Source organism: Macrotis lagotis, chromosome X (genome assembly GCF_037893015.1).
Source record: "Macrotis lagotis isolate mMagLag1 chromosome X, bilby.v1.9.chrom.fasta, whole genome shotgun sequence".
NCBI lineage: Eukaryota > Metazoa > Chordata > Mammalia > Peramelemorphia > Peramelidae > Macrotis > Macrotis lagotis.
Window position 1 is genome coordinate 100,403,988 of NC_133666.1, and position 15,958 is coordinate 100,419,945.

Here is a 15,958-nt window from a genome sequence, read left to right on the forward strand (position 1 = left end):
GAATAATGAGTTTAGGGGTCCAATGCATTTTTACTTTTATTTTTTTCATTCTGAACTTTAGAACACTAAATATAATGAGCACTTCCATAAGCACAATAGTTTAGAAAAAGAAAATTTTACATAAAACTGTGGGTCTCTATTATGCATAGTTTATTCATCATTTTAAAAATATAATAAATCAGTATGCAATTTCCAAAGCTGTCTTACTTATTTTTGCCTACGTTTGGCCTTTCTTCTCCTGTCTTCATTGAAAAAGATGCTTCAGTCCTTCTTCTGTGGCTGCCATTGGGTCTATGTTAGTGCCACAGCCATGGCCATCCAATACCCCATGGCCATGGGTCTCAACAAGGGCCATAAAGTTGCCAACAACATTGCAAAGCCACGACACTGACCCTGTCATGGGCATTTGATTAATCACACCAAATTTGTGAGAAATAAGATCTGGGACGTGTGTGGGTTTGCCCCTTATGAGAGGTGGGCCCATGGAATTGTTAAAGGTCTCCAAGGATAAGTGATCCCTTAAGTTCATCAAAGGGGGAGGGTACTCACATCTGTGCCAAGAGGAAGCGAGTGGAGCTTAGTCATGTCCTAGTTGCCACGAGGAAGGCTGCTGCCAAGAAGGACTAAACTGGACACTGCCTGCCTTCCCCATTTACCCAATAAAGATTTGACAAATTAAAAAAAAAAGACAAACTACTTCAATTAAGCCCCTTTTCGCCTTCCTTCTTTCCTTTTTTCCTGTCATTTCTTCCCTCATTTCCTTCCTTTCTATTTTCTTCATTTCCTGACAATAATGTTCATACCCCACCATCCCTCCCACTTCACCCGGCCCTACCAATTCCACTAGGAAAACAATCAAAAACAAAACATTTATAGCATGTTTACCAAATCAAGCAAAACAAATCCCCATATTGACCTGGAATGCTGTCTGTTTGTTGACCTGAGAGCAATCTGAGGGGAACTCTATAAATCTTTCTGAAGAAAGATGAATAGGTAAATGTCTTACACAGAGCAGGGTATTTTGGTAGCAAAAGAACTGATAGAGTATTAAACAACAAAAATAAATTACTGAGGGGAAAAAAAAAGATTTATTTTTTGGAGAATGAGAGATTTGAAAATGTCCTTATAAATTCACCCAGGTCTGAAAAAATTCCCTTATACAGCATTCTCAATCAATGGTAATCAAATGCTACCAGGTCCCCAGGACTCTGGAAAAAGAATCTCTTATCACCCATGTGAAAGTCCCTGCCTCAGCAAGGGTTTTGAGGATTAACTGATCTCCTTCTTCCTTTTTATTGAGAAATTTGTAATATTTCTGAAAGCATACACCAGAAAGTTGGACAAAGATTAAACAGAAGAGGTATTTAATGAAAATTAGCAAAGAAATGAACTTTCATAGAAATATTGTGTCCAGTTCAAATACATAAATCAGTTTAGAACTATTTTCATAAATCTAGAATATAATTATTTTGCTTAGCCTAAGCATAAAATTTTTTATCTTTCTTTAAATTTAATATTTTATTTTCCCCCAATGTAAAAACAATTTTGACCATTTATGTTTTAAATTGAGTTCCAAATTCTCTTCCCCTCTCAAATTCCTCATTTAGAAAGCAAACAATTTGATATACGGTATACTTGTGTAGTCATGGAAAATATGATTCCATTGTAGTCATGTTGTAAAAGGAAACATAGACCAAAATAAAACTCAAGAAAGTTGAAAAAAAGTATTCTTCAAATCTATATTCAGACTTCATCAGTTCTTTTACTGAGGATGGATAGTAATTTTTTATGGATAGCATTTTTCATCAGTAGTCCCCAGAGAGTTGTCTTGGATCATTGTATTGCAGAGAATAACTAATTCATTTTCAGTTGATCTTCTTATGCTATTGCTCAATATTTTCCTGGTTCTACTCATTTCACTTTTCATAAGTGCATGTCTTTCCAGATTTTGATGAGATCATTTAACTCTTATAGCAAAAAAGTATTCCATCACAACTATGTACAGCCACAAATTATTCAGGCATTCCCCAATTAATGGGTATTCCCTCAATTTCCATTTTTTTGTCACCAGAAGAGAGCTGATCTGGCCCAGTTCCAAATTGCTCTTTATAATGGTTGAATCAGTTCACAAATCCATTAACCATGCAATAATGTCTCAGTTTTCCCACATCCTCTCCACTATTTTTCACATTCCTTTATTGTCCTATAAGCCAATCTAATAGGGGTAAATCAGAATTGTTTTAATATGCATTTTCTATCAATAGTGATTTAGGAGATCTTTTCATATTGCTATAGATAATTTTCATTTCATAATTTTAAAATTGACTCCATATTTTTGGATCATTTGTCAATTGGAAAATGGATTTTATTTTTTTTTAATTTGATTCTTTTCTTTATATATTTATGAAATGAGGTATTTATCAGAAAAACTTGCTTCAATTTTTTTCACAGTTATGCTTGCTATTTTCTTCTCTTTTATTTCTCCTTGTTCTGTTGTCTCTCCATTTTTGTCTTAATATTTTTTTCTGATTACATGAAAAGATAGTTTTCAGTATTCATTTTTGAAAATTTTGAGATCCAGATTTTTGCCCTCCCTATTTTCCCCTTCCCCTCCACAAGAAAGCAAGTAGTCTGATTTGGTTGAACAGCATTTTTCATTACAAGTAGTTTCCCTCTCCTTTGATCTGTGTTTCTGATTACTGCTTCCCCCAGTTCATCTTCCCTTCTATAAGCTCTACCACTTTCGCTTATCCCCTTCTTTTCATGCTGGATAAAATAGATTTCTATATCCAATGTAATGTGTATGTTATTCCCTCTCTGAGCCAATTCTGATGAGAGAAAAGTTCAAGTATTCCCAACTACTTCCTCAATCTTTTTTTCTACTCCCAAAGATCTTTCTTGCCTTTTATGAGATTATTTATCCCATTGTACCTATTCCTTTCCTTTTCTCCCAGTGAATTCTTCTTTCTCACTCCTTAATTTTATTTATTTAGATATCATTTCATCATATTCAACTCACATCTATGACATTTATCTATATATACTCCTAAATACCCTAATAATGAGAAAGTTCTTATGAATTACAAGTATCATCTTTCTAAGTAGGAAATTTGACAATTTAGACTTATTAAGACCCTTATGATTTCCTTTTCCTTTTTTATCTTTTTTATACTTCTCTTGAGTCTTGTATTTGCATGTCAAATTTTCTATTCAGCTTTTGTCTTTTCAACAGAACACTTGAAACTCTTCTATTTCATTGAATGTCTATTTTTTTCTTCCTGAAGGATTATACTGTTTTTCTGGGTAAGTGAATCTTAGTTGTAATCCTATCTCCCTTACCCTCTGGAATATTATGTTCCTTGACATTTGATCCTTTAATGAAGAATCTGTTATATCTATTCTGATTTATAGCTCCAAAGTACTTAAATTACTTCTTTAGAACTGCTTGAAATATTTTCTCCTTGACTTGGGAGCTCTGAAATGTGATTATAATATTCCTGGGAGTTTTCATTTTGAAATCTTTTTACAGGAGGCAAGTGACAGATTCTTTCAATTTCTATTTTACTCTCTTTTTCTAGACTATCAGGGCAGAGTTTTCCTTGATAATTTCTTGTAAGATAATGTCCAGGCTTCTCTCTCTCTCTCTCTCTCTCTCTCTCTGTCTCTCTCTCTCTCTCTCTCTCTCTCTCTCTCTCTCTCTCTCTCTCTCTTCCTCGCTTCCTTTCTCTTTGTCTCTTTCTTTTTTCCTTCTTTCTTCCTTCTTTTCTTCCTTCTCTTTCTTCCTCTTTCCTTCTTTCTTTCTCTCTCTCTTCTTTCTTTCTCTCTCTCTTCTTTCTTTCTCTCCTTTCTCTCTCTCTTTCTTTCTTTCTTTTTTCTCTCTCTTCCTTCCTTCCTTCTTTCTTTCTTTCTTTCTTTCTTTCTTCCTTTCTTTCTTTCTTTCTTTCTTTCTTTTTTCTCTCTCTCTTCCTTCTTTCTTTCTTTCATCCTGGCATTAGGGATGTACAATAATTTTTAAATTATCTCTCCTGGATATAACATTGTCCACTAATTTTTAATTCTCTTGGTTTTGTTTTATTGTTTCTTGATCTCTCATAAAATCATTAGCTTCTGCTTGCAGAATTCTAATTTTTAAGGAATGGTTTTCTTTTCCTTTTGGCCAATTCTATTTTTAATGAGTTATTTTCCTCAGTAAAGCTTTTTTTTTCCTTTTTAAAAAATTTGATTAATCCTACTTTTTAAATTTTAAATTTTTTATTAACTTTTATTAAAGATATTATTTGAGTTTTACAATTTTCCCCACAGTCTTACTTCCCTCCCCCCACCCCCCCCATGGAAAGCAATCTGTCAGTCTTTACTTTGTTTCCATGTTGTACCTTGATCTAAATTGGGTGTGTTGAGAGAAAAATCATATCCTTAGAGAAGAGACGAGAATTCTAAGAGGTAACAAGATCAGACAATAAGATATCTGTTTTTTTCTAAATTAAAGGGAATAGTCCTTGAACTTTGTTCAAACTCCATAGCTCCTTATATGGATATAGCTGGCACTCTCCTTTGCAGACAGCCAAAAATTGTTCCTGATTGTTGCACTGATGAAATGAGCAAGTCCTTCAAGATTGAACATCACTCCCATGTTGCTGTTAGGGTATACAGTGTTTCTCTGGTTCTGCTCATCTTACTCATCATCAGTTCATGCAAATCCCTCCAGGCTTCCCCGAAATCCCATCCCTCTACTTTTTAAGAAGTTCTCAGTGAATGTTTGTATATATTTTTCCAATAGTCAGTTCTCTTTTTCAAGACATTCTTCTCCTTATTGACTTTTTGGATCTGTTTTATCATTTAGATTACTCTGGTTTTTAAGGAATTATTTTCTTCAGTATTTTTATGCCTCTTTTACCCAGGTATTAACTAATTTTTCATGATTTTCTTGCATCACTCTTATTTCTCTTCCCAATTTTCTTCTACTTTGTCTTACTTGATTTTTAAAATCCTTTTTGAACTCTTCCAAGGTCTGAGACTAATTCATACGTTTCTTGGAAGCCTTGGATGTTGGAGCATTGACTTTGTTTTCTCCAAGTGTTTTTTTTAATCTTCCTTGTAACTTTCTATGATCAGTTTTTTTTTTCCTGTTGCTTGCTCATTTCCCCAACCCTTTACTTGACTTTAACATCTTTTAAGGAGGGCTTGACTTCCAGGGCAGAGGGTGTAGTGTCCCAAGTCTGAGGGATTTTGTGCAGCTATTTTCAGGAACCTGATATAAGAAAAAGTGTTTATTATTTTCCTAGCCTGTGCCCCAGTCTGTGAGATCACATGTGCTTTTTTCTGCCTTGGAATAGTGATGAGAATCCCCACTCCACTGCAGTCACAAACTCTTGTTTGCTACTGCTCCTTCTCACCCTGTGAATGAAACCAGGATTGAAAATTTAAATGACCTACTGACTTTGCAAGCAAAATTATTTCCCACAGAATCTCCATTTTTAGAAATTAAAAGCTAACTCAGTAACCTTCTAGTCCAACTCAGATCTGAGTAAGAATTCCCTACACAACATTAATGCAGCAATCACTTAAAAAATTAGAACTTAAATAGTATTTATTAAGCACTTTACTTTTTACATGTATTATTCTTATTTGACCCTTGCAACAACCCTATGAGGTAGATTGGTTATTTTACAGATGAAAAAACTGAGATTGATGGAAGTTAAGTGGCTTGTTCAGTTACACTCCTAGTCAGAAACAGGTTTCAAACTGAAATCTTCCTCCAAGTCAAAGATCCACTATCCACTATGCAATATAGATCCTTCTTTTATACACCTATTATATGCCAGTTACAGGGATTACAAAGACAGGAAAGAAAGAGTTCTTGCCCTCAAGGAGCATTCTATAAGGGAAGATAAATTAGACTGTGAACTCCTTGAAAGTAGGATGATTTTCTTTCATTCCTTCTTTTTTTTGAGGAATTAGTTTGCTCAGTGCCTGCTTAATCAGTTATGACTGACAACCTGAGCCTATGTAAGTATATAGAAATTTAATAGCAGGTAATTATGGGGTAGAAGAAGAAAAAATTCTCATGTTGGAGCTAGTATTTAAACTGACTTTTTAATCTTTTTAAATTAATATTTTATTTGTTTTCCAATTATATACAATTGTATTTTTTTGAATTTTACAATTTTCTCCCATCCTCCCTTCCCTCCCTCCCCCCACAGAAGGCAATCTTATAAATTTGAACTGTTTTTTTTAATGTCACTATGGATTCTATGAGAAGGAGATGAGGAGAGAAAATTCATTCTAGTCATGTAGGACAACTTGTCCAAAGGCTTACTACAGGGAATGTGGGGTTGTGTGTGGGGATCGCTAAGGAAGCCAGCTTAGTTGGACCTTACAGGCATGAAGGTATACAATATATATAATTAGGTTGGAAAGATAGGTGAGAACCAGGTTATGAAGATCATCCATAGGGCAGCTAGGTAGCACAGTGAATAGAGTGCTAGGCCTGGAGTCAGGAAGACTCTTTTTTATGAGTTCACCTCTAGCCTCAGACACCATTAGCTATGTGATCCTGGGTAAGTCACTTGAACCTCTTTGCCTCAGTTTACTCATCTGTATAATGAGTAGCAGTAGTCTGCAAAGATAGCCTCATATGGGGTCATGAAGAGTTGGACACAACTGCAAAATGACTGAACAACTGAATGGAGATCATCTAGTCTTTGATTAAGGACCCAATAAAGGAGAACTTACAGCCTCCTGAAATGGCACATCCCACTTTTGAGCAGCTCTAAATTTGCAGAGTTTTTCTTATATCCTAAGTAAATTTTCCTCTTTGGATTTTTCTTTCCACTCTTTCATGAAAGCATAAGGCTACAGAACTCAAAGTACCTGTTTGGTTGATATTTTTATGATCCTCATAGGAAGCTAGGTAATATAGTGGATAGGCTATGGAACTTTGAGGAAACTCTAACTTTGAATCTTGCTTCAGATACTTGCTAGCTGTGTGACTCTCTGGGCAAGTCATTTAACCTCTCTCTGCCTAATTTTCTTTATCTACAAAGAATAGAATAATAACAGCTCAGTACATAGAGTGCTGGGCCTTGGAGTAAGGAAATTTTAAGTTTAAAACTGGCCTCAGACTGTGATACCCTGTGTGATACAGCTGTGTTACCCTGGGCAAGTCACTTAAACCTGCTTGCTTCAGTTTCCTCATTTGTATAATGAACTGGAGGAAGAATGGCAAACTATTTTAGTATCTTTGAAGAAAATCCCAAATATTTTTCCTAAATACTATCCCAAGTGGGATCATAGAGAAGCAGATAAAATAAAAAGGGTAAAAAGAAGAAAAGAGCATTGAAGACTTAAAGCACCATATAAAATGTTAATCATTAAATAGTTGCTAGCTATTTGAGGAAATAGCTGAGGAAACCAGAAATTTTTAACTAATTCTATTAATTTTAGTTTTGCAAAATAATTCATAGATTGACTTTTGGACAAGACAATTCACAAGAAGGAGGTGTACTTATATATCTTGTAGCTCCTAGTTCAGTAAATTAGGGATGGACTCCATTCAGAGTGCCTTAGCTTTTCAGGGTGACATAAATTTAGAGCCAGAAGAGTTCTTAGAGAGCATTTATTCTAACCCCCTCATTTTAAGGATGAGGAAGTTGAGATTTTTGAGAACCAACATGGCTTACCCAAGACTATACTAGGGTAAGTGGCAGATTTTTGACTTGTACTCCAGTACTCTTATCCCAAATGTACTGTTCTTTTTATTATACCATTATTGCTTATTACTTAAGGAATGCTTTGGGTTTGTGCTGTTGACAAGATTTCCAGCTGCTTTCTTTGTTGCTATTTCCCTTCCCTGCACCCTTGAACTATTCATTTTGAGTGATGATTTATAAAAGATCAATCAGGGCATTATTATTCTACAAACCCGAAGTTGTAGGTAACTAGTAGTTATTGCAATTATTGACTGAGAACTACCCTACAAATCAACGAACCTCTTTTCCCTAGCAATTTCTAAGGGATTTATAACTGAATGAAGCAGCAATTCCTTTAAAATTGACAGTTCTTACCAACACAAGCAAGTTTTTGAATGAATCACATGTATTTATTTTCTCTGTGTAACCATCTATACAGTTCACTGCAACAAATTATTATATGATCTAGATTTTGTCACAAAGGAGGTCCTAGAGGAATGCCTTATTTTTTTAGGCCAAGGCAGATGCAAGTAGTACCATCTGTTCTGAATGTCCTGGTTCTTCTTAGTAGGATGTTTATAAACTACATGAGAGGAGAGAGGTAATCCAATGACATTATTGGAGCCATCAAATAGGAGCAGGGTCACTGTAGCACCTTTTCAAATTAAAATTCTAAACTAACATTCAGTAAAGTGTTTCCAAGGACATATCGGAATGTTAAAAAAAAAAAGAACAATAATAAAAAAGGGAAAAAATTCTTAGCATTGGGAGAATAAAGATTTGTCCCTTTTGCTTTTAAGTTTCTTTCATAAAAAGGAGAGAGCCATGTTAGGTAGCATTGTAGATTAATTAATAAAATCATTAGATCAAAAAGTATTATAAATACCTTCTACACAAACTAATGCATCTAGCGTAAAAAGGAAATCAGCTAAATTATATATATTATACATATGCATATTTATTGTGTGTGTGTGTGTGTGTGTGTGTGTGTGTGTGTGTGTGTGTAAAGGTTTGGTATTCAAGGAAGACTGACAAAACAAAACATGCATACAAGTGCACACTGTAAGAAAAATGAACATGATGAACCAATGCAGAGTAAAATAAGCAGAACCAAGAAAGCAACATTCATGACTATATGGAAAAAAATTGACAAATACAAAATTACTAAAAATGAATGTTGTATAATTACAGAAAATAAGCATGGTCTCAAGGATGAGGTCTACAGTAGGACATTTTATATACATATATATATTCAATTTTTTTCTATGCCTTGATCAGTTTGATTTTTTTCATTTTTTTTAATTTTCTTTCAATAATATTCTTTGTTTATTAGTTAACTTTCTGGTAGATGGGAGGCAGAAGGAGAAAGGAAAAGGATGCTGGGAGTTTTGCCAATATAAGAGGATGATGATGATGATGATGATAAAAATAATAATATTAAATGCAAGTTTAAAAAGTGCTGTGATCTAGGAAGACTGGATATGAATCCTGCTTCAGACACATACTAGCTGTGTGACTTTGAACAAGTTATTTAATCTCTCTCATCCTCAATCTCCTCATGTGAATATGAGAAATGTCTTCTAATGTAATTTTCAACTCTAAAACCTTGATATCTTAGAAAAAGTAACATTGAAAAATAGTGGTGATAATGAGCATCCTTGTTTCCTCCCTTATCTTATTGAAAATGCTTCTAGCTTTTTCCCATTACATAAAATACTTGTTGATGATTTTAGATTGATACTGTTTATTATTTTAAGAAACATTTCATTTATTTCTATACTCTCATGTTTTGAGTAGGAATGGGTGCTATATGTTTCAGCATCTATTGAAATAATCCTATGATTTCTGTTAGGTTTGTTATTGATATGGTCAATTATGCTGATATTTTTCCTAATATTGAACTAATCCTGCATTCCTGGTATAAATCCTGTTTGTCCAGAGTATATAATCCTAGTGATAACTTGCTGTGATCACTTTGCTAATATTTTGTTTAAGATTTTGCATTCATATTCATTAGGGGAAATTAGTCGATAATTTTCTTTTTCTGGTTTAGATATCAGCACTAGTGTTATGGAAAGAATCTGGCAGACCACCTTCACCTATTATTTGAAATTGTTTTAACACAATTTGAACCAGATGTTCCTTGTATATTTGGTAGAATTCATTTGTGAATCCATCTGGCCGTGGAGCTTATTGCCTTAGGGAGTTCATTGGGAAAAATAGTTCCAAATTATTAAGTTGCTTTAATATCCTCCTTGTTCGTGGTGAATTTACCTTTTTCATTTGTGATGCCAGTAATTTGGTTTTCTTCTTTCTTTTTTTAAATCAAATTAATCAAAGTTTATCTATTTTATTGGGATTTTTCCATAAAACCAACTCTTGGTTTTATTTATTAGTTCAATAATTTTCTTGCTTTTGATTTTTATTAATATCACCTTTAATTTTCAGAATGTCTAAATTTTAATTGAGGATTTTTAATTTTTTTCTTTAACTATTTTAGTTGTCATTGATTTCCTCTTTCTCTATTTTTTTTATGTAAGCATTTAGAGATGTAATATTTCCTCTAATAACTGTTTTGGCTCTATCACATAAGTTTTGGGGAAAATTGTCTTGTTATTGTCATTGTCTTGGATGAAATTATTAATTCTATAACTTATTGTTTAATCCACTCATTATTTAAAATCAGGTTGATTAGTTTCCAATTAGTTTTAGGTATGTCTTTCCATGACCCTTTATTTTGTGATTTTTATTGCATCATTGTCTGAAAAGGATGTATTTGATTGTGATATTTTTATGCCATAATCATAGCCAATTTTTGTGGTAGGTACCATGTACAACAGGAAAAATGTTATATTCATTTCTCTCCCCATTCAGTTTTCTCTGGAAGTCTATATATCTAAGTTTTCTAACATTCTCTTCACCTCAACGTCCTTCTTGTTTATTTTATGGTAAAATTTTATCTAATTCTGAGAGAGGGAGGTTGAGGTCCCCCATCTATAGAGTTTTGCTGTCTATGTTTTCCTTTACCTTATTTAGCTTTTTCTCTAAGAGATGCTATACCGCTTTGTGCCTACAAGTTTTGTTTTGATATTACTTCTATGTCTTTGGTTTCTTTTAGGATGATAAACTTTCCTTCCTTATCTTTCCTTTTTTTTTTTTTGCAAGGCAATAGGATTAAATAACTCACCCAAGATCACACAACTAGGTAATTATTAAGTGCTTGAGGCCAGTTTTAAACTCAGGTCCTAACTACAGGGTCAGTGCTCAAACTGCACCAATTATCTCTCTCTTTTTAATTTTTTTTTTATTATTTTAAGGCAATGAAGTTAAGTGGCTTGCCCAAAGACAGCTAGGCAATTATTAAGTGTATGAGGTTAAATTTGAACTCAGATCCTCTTGACTCCAGGGCCAGTGCTCTATCTACTGTACCACATAGCTGCCCCCTTATCTCTTTTAATGAGATCTATTTTTGTAGTTACTTTGTCTGAGATAAGGATTACTACCCTGCTTTTTTCATTTCAGTTAAAAGATAATATATTCTACTCTAGCTTTTTACCTTTACTCTGTGTATCTCTCTGCTTCAAATGTGTTTCTTGTAAGCAGCATATTGTAGGATTCTGGTTTTTTAATCCACTTTTTTTTGCTTATGTTTTATGGAAGAGTCCATCCCATTCACATTTATAGCCATAATTACTAACTCTTTGTTGCCCCATATGCTAATTCCCCTCAGTTTGTAATTTTCCTCTAATTTCACCTTTTCCCTCCTCCCTAGTGTTTTGCTTCTGAATACTGCCTCCCTCTATGTGTTTCTATCTTCTATTGACTACCTTCTCTCTTCTTTCCCCTTTCCCCTTTTTTATTCCCTCAGTTCCTCCTTTGCTCCACCCTCCCCTTTTCCCCTCCTAAATTGTGAAAGGTAAGATAAATTTCTAAACTCAACTAAGTATGTGTTGATCCCACTTTGAGTCAAATTCAATAACAGTAAGATTCATGTTGTTCTCACCTCCTCTTGTCTTTCCCTCTACTATAATAGGTCCTTTGCAACTCTTTACATGTGATATAATTTAACCCCCATTCAACCTCCCTCTTCCTCCTATCTCTTCCCAGTCTCAAAGATATGGTCATATCTTGAATGTCCATACCTTCAACCTAAGTATATTCCCTCTAATAGAGTTACAATTCTCAAGAGTTATGAGAATCTTCCTACCAGGTGGGGATATAACTAGTTTAAGTTTATTGGATAATACTTTTTCTTTTCCCCACTTTACCTTTTCATGTATCTCTTGAGTCTCCTCTTTGAAGATCAAATGTTCTTTTTAGCTACGGTCTTCTCATCAGAAAAGTTTGAAAGTCACCAATTATGCTAAATGTTTTTCGAAAGAGAAGACTCAATTTTTATGGATAGTGAATTCTTGGTTGTAATCCAAGCTCCCTTGCTCTACAGAATATCATATTCCCAAGCTTTCAGGTCCTATGTAATTCTGACTGTGGCTCCTTGATATTTGATTTTCTTCTTTCTGGCTGCTTGCAGGATTTTCAACTTGATCTGATTATTTTGGAGTTTTGCCACAATATTCCTTGGTGTTTTCATTTTAGAATCCTTTAAGGAGGGAAGCAATTAATTCCTTCAATGACTATTTTGCCCTCTGGTTCCAGGATATCAGGACACTTGTCCTTTTTTATATCCTGAAGCATGGAGTCCACACTTTTTAAAATCAAGGTTTTCAAGTAGTCCTATTCTTATTATTAAGTGATCTCTCCTGCGTGTATTTGCCAGATCAGTTGCTTTACCAATGAGATATTTTATACTTTCTTCTAGAAGGTTTTTCATTTTCTACATTTTGTTTAATAGATTCTTGGAATAAGGAAGTCATTGCTTCCATAGATCCCAATCTATTTTTCAGAGAAAAATTTTTGCCTTTTAATTTTTGTATCTTCTTTTCTAATCAGACAATTCTATTTTTAAAGGAGTTGTTATCCATTTCCATTTGCTCAGTTGTGGTTTTTAGGGAATTCTTTTCTTTTTGCACTTTTCCAATTGTATTTTAGAAGAATTTGTTTTCTTTTGTCATTTTTTTGGTGTAAGATGTCAATTTTCTCTTGCATGGTGTTAATTTTCTCTTGCAATTCTTTTCCCAATTTTTTGATTTGATTTTTAGACTTCTTTCTGATCTCTTTCTGGACTGGAGATGAATTCATATTGCCCTCTGAAGCTTCACATATAATGCCCCTCCTTTCTTTGTTTCCTGAGCTAGTAACTTTATCTCCAAGATAACATTCAATACACCCAGTTTTGGGCTGGCCTTTTTTCATTTTGTTAGCTTTCCCTAGGGTCTTGTGTTGGGGAGGGGCTGGTTTGCAAATCTTCAGTGTTGAGAACCTAGAGGGTTGCTTACTCCAACAGGACCAACCAATAAGGAATACCAGAAATTTTCTCTGGTGTCTGTGTTGGGGGATGTCAGCAGCTCACTCCTTGGGCCTTGGCCTGGATCTGGGCTGTCCTCACACAACCCAGTCACTGATTTAGGCCATCAGGGCTAGAAAAGTCAATCCTGGGGAAGTCTGCCCACACCCAGATAAATACCTGTGGCTGTTTCTCTGTTTGTACTAAAAAAAGGCCTTCCCACAGAAATTCTGGGGACTTCACTGGGCATACTGGGGACTTGTGGTTAGGGCCTTCCAGAACAGCAGAATTGGCTGAATGGGTGTCTCTGGAGCTCTCCAAAGGCTTCCACTCCCCCTGCTGTGATTCTCAGATGAGTCCCCATCCTCAACCTGCTACCCCTATAGTGCTTCTCTGCTCTCTGCCCTGAATATGCCCATATCCTCCCTGTCCCCCACCATGACAGACTTTGCTGGAAGTTTCCCCTCTGTTCTTTTGTGGGTTCTGTCAATTTGAAATCTGTTAAGAGGCTGCAAGACACTTATCCCTAGAGTCCTTCAGCAATTTCTCTTGAATTCTATTGACTCACAGGAATAATTGAGCTTACCTGGAGGAGAAACTGGGGAGTTTACAGGTTTAATCCTAGAGACATTCCAACTAGGAATACGTTCTAGTTTTACTGTGGTAGGAGTAGTGAAAATAACTCAATATAGTTCCTTCCATTTCTCTCCTAATGGGTCAGTCCCTTGGGTCTTCCAGGTTTTCAAATATACCACATCCTCTGTGTTTATCAAGGAGGCATCCTTAGGACAATAGTCTTCTCAGTTTAAGAAAGTGTTTATGAAGATATTCAGAGAGAACTTTCCAGACTTCTCCCAGCTTGTAGCATTCTGAGTCACTGAGTATTGTTCTGATTAAACAAGGATGTTAGAGGTCAGGAAAGAAGTCAGTCTTCGCATATTTCTTGGCATAATTTAATCAAGACCTTTGAGTGTATGGTGTACTTTTTCCACTTTGTGGGAAGATTGTAGGTTCCAGGTTGAGTGTAAATGATAAGTAATGCATGTGTAATGCCTCCATCCCTTGGGGGAACAAAGTCAGGGCCATTTTTGCTCTGTAAAGAATAAGGCAAACCAAAACGAGGTACAATTTCTTTTAATGATACCTATGAGACCTCCTGAGATGTTTCAGTCTGGCAAGAAAATATTTCCACTCAATTTGTGAATGAGTCCACCAAAACCAAAAGTAGTTTAAAGCCTTTACAGAGTGCTATATGGGTGAAGTGTATTTGCCAATCTTCTGCTGAATAGGAAACTCTTCTTTGCACAGATTTTAAAAGTGATGTTGGCTTAACTGTCCCCTCAGGGCTTACTTGAGCACAGAGAGGACTTGCTTGGCAAACTTGTCTGACAGTTTCTCATAGCTTGTGGCTTGTAAAAATAGATTTTATGAAGTTATAGAAGTCATTTTTTCCCCGAAGTGGTTGACTTGACGGAAACCAGATATGAATTTTAAAAGGTTGGCCAGTAGGGCTTCTGTTCCACTCAGTACATTCAATAGTATTGCCTTGTTCCTAGGCCTATTGGGATTCAGAGTTCATATAGTTTGGAGTCACTTTAAAGGCAGTTTCCCTTAAGTAATGGAGGTTATGGGAATTTTCTAATTTTTGGAGTTTCCTGCAGATGTCTGAAGCTGACTGGCTAATAAATTTACTGGCAGATTTCAGTAAGTTTTCTCATAGCCTCAATTAAAGTGAAACAGAACAGGATTTTCCTCTGCACCCCAGGTGATTTCACTTTGTCATAATTAACATTTTTCTTTAAGCCTCTTTTCATACCTTCCAATAAAAATTTATCATATCCTTTCTTTATCCCCCTCACTCTGGTAATACCAGGAGCAGTCAACTTGGGGGACAGCTACAGGACCAGGAGGATATTTGGCAGAGGTAGTTATTCTGGATAATTCATCAGCAAATTCTTGGGCAAGGTCCCAGATCACTCTCTTTTCCTTGATAGAACAAAAGTAAGAGATAAGGTTATATCAATTCCAGGAAAAATCATAATAGAAAGAAATTTTTTGCAATTTCTATGATTTTTGCGGGGTCCTCCACATAAGTCTCAAACTGCTCTTTGAATTGGGAAAGGTCTTCATAATACTTGGATCAAGGACTTCCCTTATATGGAGTATTGGAGCAGGTAGGAGTGGATGAGAGATAGGTGAAGAGTCAACAATGATACCTACTTTGCAAGCCTGGAAAACTAGAAGGCAGGTATTTCCCTAAAAACACCCAGAGTATAACTGGATCTCCATACACCATTGTAATGTACTTCCTATATAGTTTGCATTTCATGTCATCCAGTAATTTGAAGAACTCTGCTCTTTTCATCTTGATTCACTAGGTTGATTCTTTTTAGTTTAATACTTTTGATATAGGCAATAGATGGTTTTCACCTGTTAAACATCTTGTTACAGTGGGATGATTGATTTATTGATTCTATTGATGAGCACTCTTATAGTTGCATAAAGACAACAAACTGTTCAAATTAACTCAAGTGAGGAAAAGAGCCATAATTAATTTAGAAGCAGTATAACATGCTGTATGTATAATGTTATACTTGGAAATAGACAAGTCCTAGGTTTGAATCCATCCTCTGATATTTCCTAACTTTCTGGTTATGGACAAATTACTTAATTGATCAAGACTTGAATTTTTTTCACCCATAAAATAAGGACTATGTTGTATAATGGTGTAGGGAAAAGAGCACTGACTCTGGACTCAGAAGTTCTAGGTTGAAATACTATACTTGTCACTTACTCCCTCTATGACCTCAGTGGTCAAGTCATTTAACTTCTTGAATTTCAATTTCTCATCTGCTTAATGAGGGCA

General features: G+C 35.0%; 1 pseudogene; it reads left to right on the forward strand.

Moving 5' to 3' along the window:
- Positions 1-273: 273 nt before the first annotated feature.
- On the forward strand, positions 274-627 carry LOC141500841 (large ribosomal subunit protein eL36-like; annotated as a pseudogene).
- The last annotated feature ends 15,331 nt before the right edge of the window (positions 628-15,958 follow it).